At 52.8% G+C, this 12,567-nt stretch overlaps 1 long non-coding RNA gene across 1 annotated transcript in view; it reads left to right on the plus strand.

Annotated features, from left to right (window-relative positions):
• Window positions 1-9,269: 9,269 nt before the first annotated feature.
• LOC127689931 (uncharacterized) overlaps window positions 9,270-12,567 on the plus strand; it is a 34,099-nt gene continuing 30,801 nt past the window's right edge. Inside the window, exon 1 of the long non-coding RNA XR_007978962.1 lies at window positions 9,270-9,391. This is a non-coding gene — a long non-coding RNA (uncharacterized LOC127689931). The remainder of the gene's footprint in view (window positions 9,392-12,567) is intronic.

Here is a 12,567-nt window from a genome sequence, read left to right on the forward strand (position 1 = left end):
ATATGTGAAGGTCAGAGAACAACTTGCAAGAATTCTTTCCTCCTGAGAAAGAGATCAAACCCAGGTCATCAGGCTTGGTGGCAAATGCTTTTTCCCAGTGTGCCATCCTTCGAGCCCTGACAACCTATATGAAGACTTGGGACAGCTTTTCCTTTGGATCCAGGATATTTAACACCTAGGCCATAGCTAGAAGCATAAAGGTGAGTCCCAGAGGGCAATGGAGTCACAACTGTGCGAGCCGTAGGGCAACACTTATACGGTCTAAGCCAATGGCCAGTCTCCAGGAGGGAGGGCAGGGCCGGGAGAGCTCAGCTATGTTCCTGTACTGGGGGTGGGGCAGCTACCATCATATTTCTTGAAAACAGACTGCTTCCTAGTTCCCATACCAAGGGCTGAATGCCCCTTCCTTACCGCCTTTCCTTCTGTGACCTTCCTGGGACCTTACTCCAGTTCTGACGGATTTTCTAGTGGATTTTCCCTTCTGTCCCATTTGTTCCCTTCCCTCTCCCCCCCTTCCCTTCTCTTCCCTTCTCTCCCCTCCCCTCCTCTCCCCTTCCCTCTCCTTCCTTTCCCTTCCCTCCTCTTCCCTCCCCTTCCCTTCCCTCCTCTTCCCTCCCCTTCCCTCCTCTTCCCTTCCCTTCCCTCCCCTTCCCTTCCTTTCCCTATCTTCCTCTCTCTTCCCCTCCCCTTCCCTCCCTTCCCCTCCCCTCCCCTTCCTTTCCCTTTCCCCTCCCCTCCCCTCCTCTCTCCTTCTCTTCCTTTCCCTTTCCCCTCCCTTCCCCTCCTCTCTCCTTCTCTTCCTTTCCCTTCCTTCCTCTCCCCTCCCTTCCCCTCCTCTCCCCCTCCCCTCCTCTCCCCTCCCCTCTCCTTCCCTCCCTTCCCTCCCCTCCCTTCCCCTTCCTTTCCCTCCCCTCCCCTCCTCTCTCCTTCTCTTCCTTTCCCTTCCCCACCTCTCCCGTCCCCTCCCTTCCCTCCCCTCCCTTCCCCTTCCTTTCCCTCCCCTCCCCTCCTCTCTCCTTCTCTTCCTTTCCCTTCCCTCCTCTCCCCTCCCCTCTCCTTCCCTCCCCTCCCCTCCCTTCCCCTTCCTTTCCCTCCCCTTTCCTCCCCCCACCTCCCCTCCCCTTCCCTCCCCTTCCCTCCCCTTCTTTTCTTTCTTCTCCCACACTGGTAATTGAATCCAAAGGCTTGGGCTTGCTGGGCAAATGCTCTACCACTGAGCTGATCTCTACCCCTTGTTCTCTCTCTCTCTTTCCTCTCTCTCTCTCTCTCTCTCTCACTCTTTCACTCTCAGCAGGGTCATGCTATGTTGGGTAGTGCAGCCTGGACCGCCTCTTGCCTCTGCCTCCCGAATGCTGGGGTTGCAGTTGGGCATCACCACATCTGGAGCCTCTTATGGATCTCTCCTGATTCTGATGGTTTGGAAGAAATGCAGGTTTCTGGGAGGCAGAGGGTCCTCCCACTCCCATGTCACTCAAGCCTCTAGTCCTTCTCCACTGGAGTCCTAGCCAGCTCCCCCATCCCACCCTGCAGGCTCCTTTCTGCTATCATTTAAATTACTCAACTCACAAAACAAAACAAACAAAACCTTCTCTCTCAAAACCCTCTCTCTCTGGGCCCCACCTGTCTCTTCAGATAACATCTTATCTTTCTCCCCAGTGCAAATCTCTAGACTGTGTCTCTCCTGCTTTCTCTTCATCTCAGTTGCTTTTCTAGCCATTCTGAATTGGAGTCCCAGTGGTTGTCTTCTGAGGGTCTTCACCAGTCCATCCGTTAAAGGCCATTCTCAGAGCCTTTCTACTGTCAAAAGGCAGAGTGGCAGCAACTTAGCTTCGGTTTCAACCCTAGAATCAGGCAGAGCTTGTTCCGTAACACAGAGCAAGTATGCCAATGGCCCAAGTAAAGACAGTAGGTCTTACAGAGAAGGGCGTAAAGAGAGTCAAACCAAAAAACCAAGAGCAAATCATCAATTTCAGCTCTTCTTCTCCTATGTGGGAGATGGGAGACAAGCAATACAAGTGTAGCCGATTGGCTAACGTTGGGTTACCTCAGGTTACCTTTTCCTGTGTATGTCTAAGGATTAAGCCAGAGGGAATTTTATTATCATGCCAGTCGAAACCAGCCTGTTTGAGAAATTTGGCTGTTATCTCTCTAATCCCGATTTCTCAGAAGAGGAGATAAACAGCTTAGTTTCAGCTTGGTGACGTAGCCGTTTAGCGTGAGTGACTCCATTTTGATTTTCAGACTGCTGGGGCCTATGCAGAAGCTTAGCCCAAAACAATGTCTCCTAAAATTTTTATTTTAACACTGACTTAGGCAGCATTTGCCCGTGAGGGCTTCTGCTCTGAGCTGCTACATGCTTGGGTTTCTTGAGGCAGGGACATACTGTTCTAATGGTCTTCATGTGCTAGTTGCTCTTCACCCAGAACCTCCCCGCCCCCAACCCCTGTGCACCCCAACTATGTGCAGAGGCCTGCCTCTCCCTCCATTCTCCATGTGAACTCATCCTCCTTGTGGCTTTAATTACCATGGAGAGGCGGTGACAGCTCTCCAGTGCAGGCTTGCCTGAGTGCAGGAGGCTGAGCCGCTTCAGAGCACCTCTGCATAGATGCCTCATGGGTGTCTACTTTCTACATGTTCAAACTTGAATATCCTCTCAACGTTAGCCTCCCTGTCTTCCTGACGTGGCCAGAATCGCAGCCAGCACCGCCTACCACTCACCCATCAGAAACACGGACCCGGTATTTTTGTTTTGTTTGCTTTGAGACAGTCTCTTCATTACAGCTCAGGCTGGCCTTGTGCTCACCAAGTAGCAGAGGCTAGCCTTGTATTCACGTGCTCTACTTCTGAAGTCCTGGGCCACCATACCCAATGAGAGCTAGCCTTAAAAACATGAGAACACGGGAGGCTAGCCTGGTCTATGTGGTAAGATGTTATCTAAGCAAGCAAACACCCTCCCAAACCAAAACGAAAAGCCGGCCATACACATTTGAGAGATGAAATCTTTTTTGCTCAGTAGCCCAAGCTGTCCTTTAACTCATAATCCTCCTGCCTCTGCCCCCGTAGCTCTGGATTACAGGAATGTACCACCATGCCTGGTCCTTAATATTCTTTTTTTGTATGTTTGCTGGATTGGGTGTTTTGTTTTGACATGGGGTCTTGCTATGATGTAGCTATGGCTAGCCTGGAACTTGCTGTGTAGACAGGGCCATCTTTGAACTCGTGTGCTCTCCTTGCGTCAGCCCCAAGCGCTGTGCTTCCAGGCACGTGACACTTGCTCTGCCTGCTCCCACCCCCAGAATGCCTCCTGTCCGTCTCCACTCATCTGTCTCTGTGTACCAATCTTGGATTCGTGTTTTTCTATTTTGATGGAAGAAATCTGGCTTTCACATGCATGGGACAGAAATAGATTTATTGTTCTTTGGTTGTGTTCTGGGCTCTGCCTTCCACTTTAGCAGCGGCCCTTTGAGTGGGAAATCAAATGGACGCTTCTCTTTGGTTTCTTGTGTCTTACACATACCAGTGGCTCCGGGAGGTGTCTGCTGGCCTCCGCTGTGAGTGTTAATTCTGTTGTGTTCAGAAAGCAGCACTCCAAAGTGCAGACCTCAGACACACTGAGTACTTTGAATGGGAGGAAAAAAGCCACCTTACAACCAAGCCTCCCTAATCCTTTCCCACTTCCTCCTCCCAAGGAAAGGGTTATCTCTAAAGTCCAGTATCTGCCCAAGCTGGGGTCCTCTAGAGGATGACCTTACAGGACAGGACCAGAGTTGACCTTGATCCAGAGCCTTGATGGGCTTGGCCTAGGCTACTAGCTATTTTTATTCTTTTAGTTCCTCTAAATGCTTCTCCCTCTCTAAATCACCAGCCTGCCTCTTCTTGAGATGGGTGTACCAACTCTTAAGTCTTCCCGCTTGATGCTCCCCCTCCTGAGATGCCTCACGGAGCAGGCTTGAGCATTTTCTCAACAAAGGTTTGAGCTTCCAGAGAGCAAGAGGCGCATTCCTTTGGTCTCTACAAAACCATCTTTCAATCTTTAAAAAATATTTTTTGAGACGCTATCTCGTGTAGCTCAGGTTGGTGCTGAACTCACTATGTAGCCCAAGTTAGCATTGGGTTCTGAGCTCCTGAGCCTCCCTCCTGCCTCTACCTCTCGGGTGCTGGGATTCAGATACGCAACCCATGATGCTGATCTTTATTGTCTAGACAGAATCTCTCTATGAAGCCCAGGTTGACTTGAGACTTTTTTTTACATTTATTTATCTTATATGTATGGTGTTTTCCCTGCATGTATGTGTGTACCACGTGTGTGCTGGTGTCAGTAGAGGTAAGAGGAAGGCATCTTCTGGAACTGGAGTTTACCACAGTTGAGATCCACCATGTGGGTGCTGGGAATTGAACCCAGGTCCTCTGGAAGAGCTTCCAGTGTGCGTGACCACTGAGTCATCTCTCCAGTCCTGGTACTTGTTCTTTAGTTCAGGCTAACTGTGAGCTATTGGCAGTGTTATCGCTGCTTTCCAAAGCTGAGATTAAAGGCAGGAATCATCATGCCTAACGCCATGCTTGGTGGGTCCTGGTGGTCCATAGCTAGGAAGAAGCTGGCTGAAACTGTCCAGAAGTCTCTATTCCACCTTTGTTCATGTCTTCACTTCTGAATCTTGGGGTGTCTTGCTGCCTATGTAATAGAGAGGAGGCCAGGCACTGTTAAATTGAGGGGTGCTCCTGGAACACGGGTTCTATATCTGATTAGTCATCCAGGACTCCAGTTCTGTGAGTCCAGATGTGATTCCTGGAACTGTGGCAGCTACCTTGTGACCATGAAGGTAGCTAACATAGAGGCAATGTGGTCAGGGAGGGGCTGAGAGAGCAAAACTGCAAAACAGAAACAAAATTCACACACACACACTCCCAGAGAGTGGGAGAGAAAGAAAGGCAACAGTAATGTAATTCATCTGTCTTTAATCAACAGAAATAAAGCTAATAAACTCTTTTTGAACATGTAATTAAGGAAACTTTTTACAATAATTGCTACTAAGCCAGGAGCTTCTAACCCTGAGTGTGTGCGACTGTGTTCTTAAATAAAAGCCTTTACATTCATCTCTACTCCATTGTGTTTTCAGTTTTCATAATTGTCCATCGTTTACACCTATGCTGGGTTGCCAGTGTATGAGATATTCCCAGTTCCTTTCATTCATAAGGGTTCAGTTCAGCTCAGCATCTTCTTTCAGGGATGAATGGAGTCCTAGCGGTGCAGAGCTCTGGTCCGAGCCACCGTTGGGGCAGGGTGGGCTGCAGAGTGACCCTCAGGCCAGTCTGGCGAACTTAGAGACCCTATTTCAAAATGAAGACTAAATGAGCGCTCACTCACGCATGCGCGCGCGCACGCACGCACGCACGCATGTGCATAGGGAAAAGGTGTGGGCAAAGAAGAGCTCAACGCAGAGGGTTTGCTCAGGATGCATGAGGCCTGGGAAAAACGTAGGTGAGAGAGAAAGCTTGGTGTTCAGCCACACCACACTGGGTGGTTAGTTCTCAGTGCCAAGGGACAGGTGTTCTGAGTCACCTCTCTACGACTTGAAGCCCTCGTTTCTCTGTGCTGTTCCCATATGGGTAAGGCCCTGTCGAGGTCAGGACAGTGACTGTGACACAGGCATGAAGATCGAAGTTGTAGTAGGCAAACTGTGCTAGATCTGGGAGTTCCCAGGGCTGTGTGTGTGTGTGTGTGTGTGTGTGTGTGTGTGTGTGTGTGCGTGTACTGTTGTAGCCCGGCACGTGCGCGCGTGTGTGTGTGTGTGTGTGTGTGAGCATGTGTGTAAAAGAGAGAGGAGAAAGAGAGAGAGAGACTGGGGTTTTGAGGTACTTGCAATTTGGAGAGAGAAGCCCTCGTTTCTCTGTGCTGTTCCCATATGGGTAAGGCCCTGTCGAGGTCAGGACAGTGACTGTGACACAGGCATGAAGATCGAAGTTGTAGTAGGCAAACTGTGCTAGATCTGGGAGTTCCCAGGGCTGTGTGTGTGTGTGTGTGTGTATGTGTGTGTGCGTGTACTGTTGTAGCCCGGCACGTGCGTGTGTGTGTGTGTGTGTGTGTGTGTGTGTGTGTGTGTGTGAGCATGTGTGTAAAAGAGAGAGGAGAAAGAGAGAGAGAGACTGGGGTTTTGAGGTACTTGCAATTTGGAGAGAGAAGATTTGCCTCTCTTGCTGACAGTGCTTCCCTGAGATGAAACACTCCTGCTTTCTACTTAGTGCTGTCCCGGAGCCTGTCTCTCCCCTCCTGTCATAGTTTAGGTCCCCTGGTGGTCCCTGAGGAAGAGGCCGGTGGGACTTCTAGTCCAGTCTTCAGTCACTGTGGTGGCCAGCCCCTCCAGGCTATGGGCAGGTGTGAGAAATTAAAAACAGGCAATGTGGGGCGTCGCTCATGTGTTCCCAGGGTCCTATCCACCAGTGCCACAAGGGACAGCCACCCGGAACTGGACTGGCCTAGACACCTCATTGACCTTAGTAGGAGAAAAAGTTTATAATTTGGGAACTCTGGGTCCTAAAATATGTGTATAGAGACTTGGCTAGACAAGGATGCCCCAGGCTCTGAGGGGGTCAGCAGAAGTTGCTTTGTGGTCCAAGTTGTTGGAATCCACAGGGGACCTGCCCATGGTACCTAAGGTGGGAGCTGGGGTGAACAGGAAGAAGGGCCTCGAGGCTGAATCTGGAGGCAAGTTGGGGGTTCTGGAAAGCAGAGGTAGATGTCACCTAGGGTCAAGGCTGATGCCTCTTCTGTAACCTGATGGTTCAGCATGGCTGATGTTAAGCCTGGGAAGCCAAAGGGGAATCTGGAAGTGCCTGTGAGAACGTACAAAGCCTGCATATGGTGGTGGAGGTGGTAAATCCCTATGAATTCTCCCCATCCATCCTCTGTATGAGTTCCCACAGGCTCATGCTTATATCCACTTTGAAGCTTGCCCTGTGTGGGGCACTGGAGGGAAGAAAGCGTCTCAGAGGACCCCAGGTCTGGCTGGGGATCCTCCATTGTAGGAGAAGCTGCTTCCTGACCTGACCCACTGTGGCAGGAGGTAAAGGGTGTATGTGCACATGTGTATGTGTGTGTGTGTGTGTGTGTGTGTGTGTGTGTGTTGATAGCACTGCCTTCTGGATGCTAAGAGGATGAGCAGAGCCCAGGGAGGCTGGTGAGAAGAGACGGGCAGATGTTCTGGAAGACATGGACCAATGCACAGAGGGCACTGATTCCAATGCAGAAGTCTTCTGAAGTCTTCTGGGTGTCTGTCTTGGGGTTCTGGGTTTTCATGCTAGAGCTCTAGAGACAGAAGCAAAGAGGAGAGAGAAGCAGTCAGGGACAGCAGGTGCCTTCCACACCTGACAATGCCTTAGCTCCTTTCAGCTCATATTGCTTTTCCAAGAAGCCCAGATGTGGTCCTCACTTTCCCCCTCCACAGGCTCAAGGAAGGTCACATAGGCGAATATCAGGGTTTGACCTGAGCTCTCCTCTGCACCTTTGGCGGGGAGCAGATAGAAGAGCCACCTTCCCTAGGGAAAGACATAGGTGGCAGTTAACTTTAGAGACCTTGACGGGATCTTCACTCAGCTCCTTACCATCCTGAGTCCTGGAGAGGTCATCTCCGGATTTCTCTCCGCCTCATCTGAGGTCTCTTGGTGGCTTCCCCAGATGCTCATCCTGAGGGACTGCTTTCAGTCTCTGGGTGTGGAGACCGGGTGCCTGCCCTTCCTGGCCTTCCCAGTAGGGGGAGCCCTGACACCTGGCCTCCAGCTACTGTTTCCAAGGTCCCACAAACCTCAGAGTGGGAATAGTAGGCCTCTGCGTTGCCCTTTAAAAAACAATGGAAAGAGCCTTGGACCCATGACTTGCTGGCTTTGGGAAGGGCCTCTAGTCCCCTCTGCCAGGCTTACAACTTCCGGCCTCCTCCGGGAACTGGACATATGAGTTAGGCCATTCCAAGCCTCTTCCAAAGGAGAGCCTGGACCCTTTCACCCTTCAGGTCCACAAAGAACTTAGTTCATTTAAAGCTGCCCAGGAATCCTGGGAGCAAAGGACACCTTCAGGAAGGGAAGGAAGCCCTCCCCAACGTTTCGGAGCAACCCTACTCAGAGAGCTGCTCTTTGGGGCAGCGCTGTTTCGCCTCCCCCTCCTGCCCACTTGCCCTGTGCCTGGCTGTCCTGTGGCCAGCACGTTTGGAAGCTCAGTGGAGGCAGGCGCCCGCTGGGGATGTCGGGAAGCAGGGATTTTCCTGGTCATTTTCTCTCTCAAGGTAGATCCCTCAGTGTAGTCCACGATCTTGCTTCTGAAGCAGCTACTGCTTCACGACTTTACAGTCCACGACTGCGGGATGGAAGAAGGGGGTGGGAGAAAGAGGACAATGACGGTAGGAAGGGAGTGACAGAGGGCGGGGCCGAGCCCTCGCAGAGTGGTGGAGGAGGTGGCGAATTTGGGGGTACTATGTTTGTGTGGCTTATAGGGCAGCTCCCAGCCCTGCTTCTTTGTTGAGATTAATTGAAACCCGCATTAGCATAGCAAAGGCCAGGTGTTACAGGCTTGGGCCCCATTTCCGGCCTTGTATCACCTCCTGTGGCTGGAGGCTACTAACAGGAAAGCAGCTAACTAGTGCATCAGCCTTCACAGGGCTTCTGTGGGCCGCACTGGTCTAATCCTTGGACACCTGGTGCTGCCCTTGGAATTGGGGTTTGTAGAGCCAGGAAGCTGAGAAAAGAAGAGATACACGTGAGATCCTGTTGTGGGGAGCCTCTGCTCCACCACAACATCAGGGAGCAGTTAGAGGAGGAGAGCACAGAGGAGGAGAGGTAGAATCCAGGGAAGATGGAGGGGACCATGTGGGGCCGGTGCTGGGCACAGGGCCTGAGGAAGGTGGATGGATTCCAGGCAGCAGGCAGGCTGGCAGCGTGGAACAGTGAGGCTTGCTGCTAAGCCGCATCCTATCTTCGACCTGAGATCAGTCACGTGGAGGGGCCCAGGCTAACTTCATGGCCCTCCATGCCTCCACACATGACTTCGGGACATTCCTTGACCTCCCCAGCTGGGTCACTTGCTTGGTAAAACAGGGCCATAGCACCTCACAGGAAACAACGAGCTGCCACATTTGGCTGCGCTGCACGACCTCAGAGGTCTTGCAGTTCTGTGAAATTATACTGTGTGCCTTCCTAAGGAGGGTTTGAGGCAGCTAACCTGTTATTTTGCAAATGAGAGAACAAGCTTCCTGAGGCTGAGGGACTTACCCGAGTCACATCCTCCCCGGAGATCCCCGATGGTTCGCGTCAAGAACAGTTTCACAAATGGCCACTCAGCCCTACCATGTTCCACCCAGCCAGGCACCATCATCCCCTAGGGGACACTGGATGGCCTTGTGGGAAGGTAAGAACTGGTTTCACCTGTGGGAGCCAAGCTAAAGGATTGGGTGATCCAGCATTGAGGGGCTATGGCTAAGTCTCCAGCAGGGGTGATGGAGGACTTTGTCATGGCCGCTACATTCTTTGAGGTTCAGAGAATGACTGGAACCTTCACATGGCTTGGGGGCCAGAAGGGGGATTTGGGGGCTTTTGGGGGCAGCAGCAGGCTTATCCCTCTGCACTCTTAACTTCCATCTAACACCGCCCCGCTGAGGACCTGAATAGTGAAGTTAAGAGCAGTAATTTATTGAGCACCTATTGTAAGACGGACATGGTCCACTTGCTGCCTACATTCTCTCCTGTAACCCACCCAATAGCCCCACGAGGTCAACACTAGCCCTATTTAAGATGTACCATTACTCTAGTGTAGAGAGGTTCAATGCCTTCACCAAGACCACAGAGCCTACTAGGGGACTGGCTGAGTTAACTTTACAGCTTATTTTCTGAACCCCCAGCCTGGGGATCTCCCAGGCACACTCAGCCCAGGCTGTAGCAGCAAGAATCTGGCTGACCCTGTGCTTCCCAGGGTGGGAGCATGTAGAACTCTGGCCTGTCAGGGAGAGTTACAGTCAAGGGGAGGGTTGCTCTGACAGATCTTTGATGGGGGGGGGGAGCCCGGCTTTGATCTCCTTTTGAAGTTCTGGCACTAGGACCAGTGACTTTGGTGGGGAGAGTGTATGGGGAGGGGGGAGATGAAAGGGTGGGCTGGGGGGGAGGGCATAGAGGGGAGGGGCTTAGGGGAGGGCCAGGAGGACAAAACAGATGTGTGAACAAGAGGAGGGAAGTCCCGGCAGCTGGGAGAGAAGAGAGGCTGTGGGAAAGTGGCTGGGTGGGGGAATGATACTAAAGGCAGGCAGGGACATCAGAGCAAGGCCAAGGGGAGGAGAAGGCTGAGTGGCGGGCAGGGGGGAGGGGCAAGAGAGAGGGGACTAAGATGGGGGTTGTAGGGCCCTCCTTTTCTATATCTGGGCTTAGAGAACAAGACAGAGGTACCCCAGCTCCCCCAGCCCCCAAGCTGTCAGTCCCTCTCTTGTCTCCCAGGCAGAAGTTCTCAAGCTGGCCCAGCCTGGGTTGGTTTATGGTACTAGTTCCGGTCTGAGGCCTCCTGGAAGGTACCAAATGGTCCCAAGGAGGGAGGAGAGGCAGGCAGGGAGGCTCTCACCTTGAGACTTCTATTAAGGGCCTATGGCCCAGGCCTGTGCCCAGTCAAGGGGGGGGGGATGGCCCACGCACCTGTTCCTGTCTGACATTTCAGCTTTTGCTATGGGGCTGCCTCAAGGCATGCACGTGAGACCGTGGCGGGAAGGGGCTAATTCCCAGCTGCACAGCTCCCTCTTCCCCAGGCCACTCCACAGCTCATCTTCATGTTCACCCCACCCTACCCTTCAGATCCCGGATGAGCGCTCATCAGCTGCCTTCACCCAGCACATCCTCATTCAGCTCCTCCAGGGCAAGGGCCTCCCTGAGCCCGGGGACAGCCACCCCCCCCCCCACGTGGGAATGTTTGGCAAGAGAAACCCCTAGAGGAGGCAGCAAAATCTGTCCCTTTCCTGGATTCCTGCCAAGAGCACCCAGGATTAATTTGGCCCCAGCCCCAAGGACTTCAGAGCGCCTGGGAGGGCATCCAAATTAGGATTTATAGGATTAACAGCTTTTCTGCACATCTTCCCTCGACCCCCAAAACCTGTCTCCCCCAACCTGAGCCTCATGCCTAGAGCCAGACCTCACAAGAAGCTGCAGCAGCCCCTGGGAGACACGGAGGGCAGGCAGGCGGGCACCTTCCTCTTCCCATGGCACCCCTTTGTGGTGGGGTGCTGAGGCGCTAGAACAGGCGACAGGCGTGGCCCAGGCTCTGGAAGAATGGTTTGCACAGGGCCCATGTGAAGCCTGGCTTGCTTCCGTTGTTTGTCCTACCAGGCTAGAGGTCCGGTCCTATCCTCCGGTATGGGGGTGCTGGCTTGCTGAGACTTAATGAAATGTAGCACCAGAGGTTGGGGGGCAGTTTGCAGCTTATGAGCCCAGCTGGCTGGTAGGGGTGAAAGACATCTTGCAGGGGCCCCCACAGATGTCCCTTTTGGGAGCATCTCCAGCTGCCAGCCCTCGCTGGACCAATGTCTGCCAAGCCCCTGGCACCTCTCATTTTGCTGTCTGTCACTCCTGGCTCATTCTACTTCCACCGTCCTGTCCAAACTAGTTCAAGCCCAGGGATGCTGTGGCAGGCACATTCATCCAGTCAGAAGGTGTCCTTTGTCCCTCAGGGAGGCTCCTCGTACCTTCCCCCTCCCCCAGCCAGTGTTCAAAGCATCTCTGCTCTCTGACCTCCCTGTGACTTGTAGTTTCTTCCAAGGCTCAGCTGTATTGAGGCCCTGATAGCCGTCTGTTCCTACCCATCAGCTCCCTTCAGCCTCTGGGCCCTTAAGTCCTGACATGTCTATTTTAATGGGTACCACTCCTGGGCTAGGGACCACCCTAATTTTGATGCTCTCAATACCATGTCTGGCATAAACAAGTGTTCAATGATAGTTAATTGAATTTAACTGTTCAGTTGGGCTGATGGGGAGGGGGCAAAGAGAAATGAGGGTATCCAGCCCTGGTGCTGGAGACCTCTTGGTAAGAAAGAAAGATGGAACATCTGGGTGTCTGGTAAGGGCTCAGGGGCCATCTGTATCTGTGATGCTATTTGAGCCAACTTCTATGGATATGAGGGCCACCGGGGTAGGAGGGAGCTCTGGAGATCACCGGGTCTACTTCTTTCTTCATAAGCTCGGGGAGAGGGCAGACTCCCTGCCACAAGTCTTGGAGGTTGGTGGTAGGAACGGGTCTGTATTCCAGACCTCTGGGATCTTGGTTTCCATCTACCTCACCCGGTTTCTGCCCCTTCCCAGCCATGGGGACCCATCTCTGTCCCCTCCAGCCTACCATGTGGCAGGACAATGTGCTATCAGGAAGGGAGAAGAGGGTGCTGGTAGGTGTACCTGTTGTCCCTGGGTGAGAGGCGAGAGGCCAGTGCTAAGGTGGGCTCAGCTGAATGGTGGCATACTCCACAGCGTCTCCAGGCCCCAGCACAGTGCTCTGTGGCCCTGGTGTGTGCTCCAGGGCCGAGGTGTCCAGCTCTGCATAGTGGACATCATTGTCTATTAA

This window comes from Apodemus sylvaticus, chromosome 7 (genome assembly GCF_947179515.1).
Source record: "Apodemus sylvaticus chromosome 7, mApoSyl1.1, whole genome shotgun sequence".
Classification (NCBI taxonomy): Eukaryota; Metazoa; Chordata; class Mammalia; order Rodentia; family Muridae; genus Apodemus; species Apodemus sylvaticus.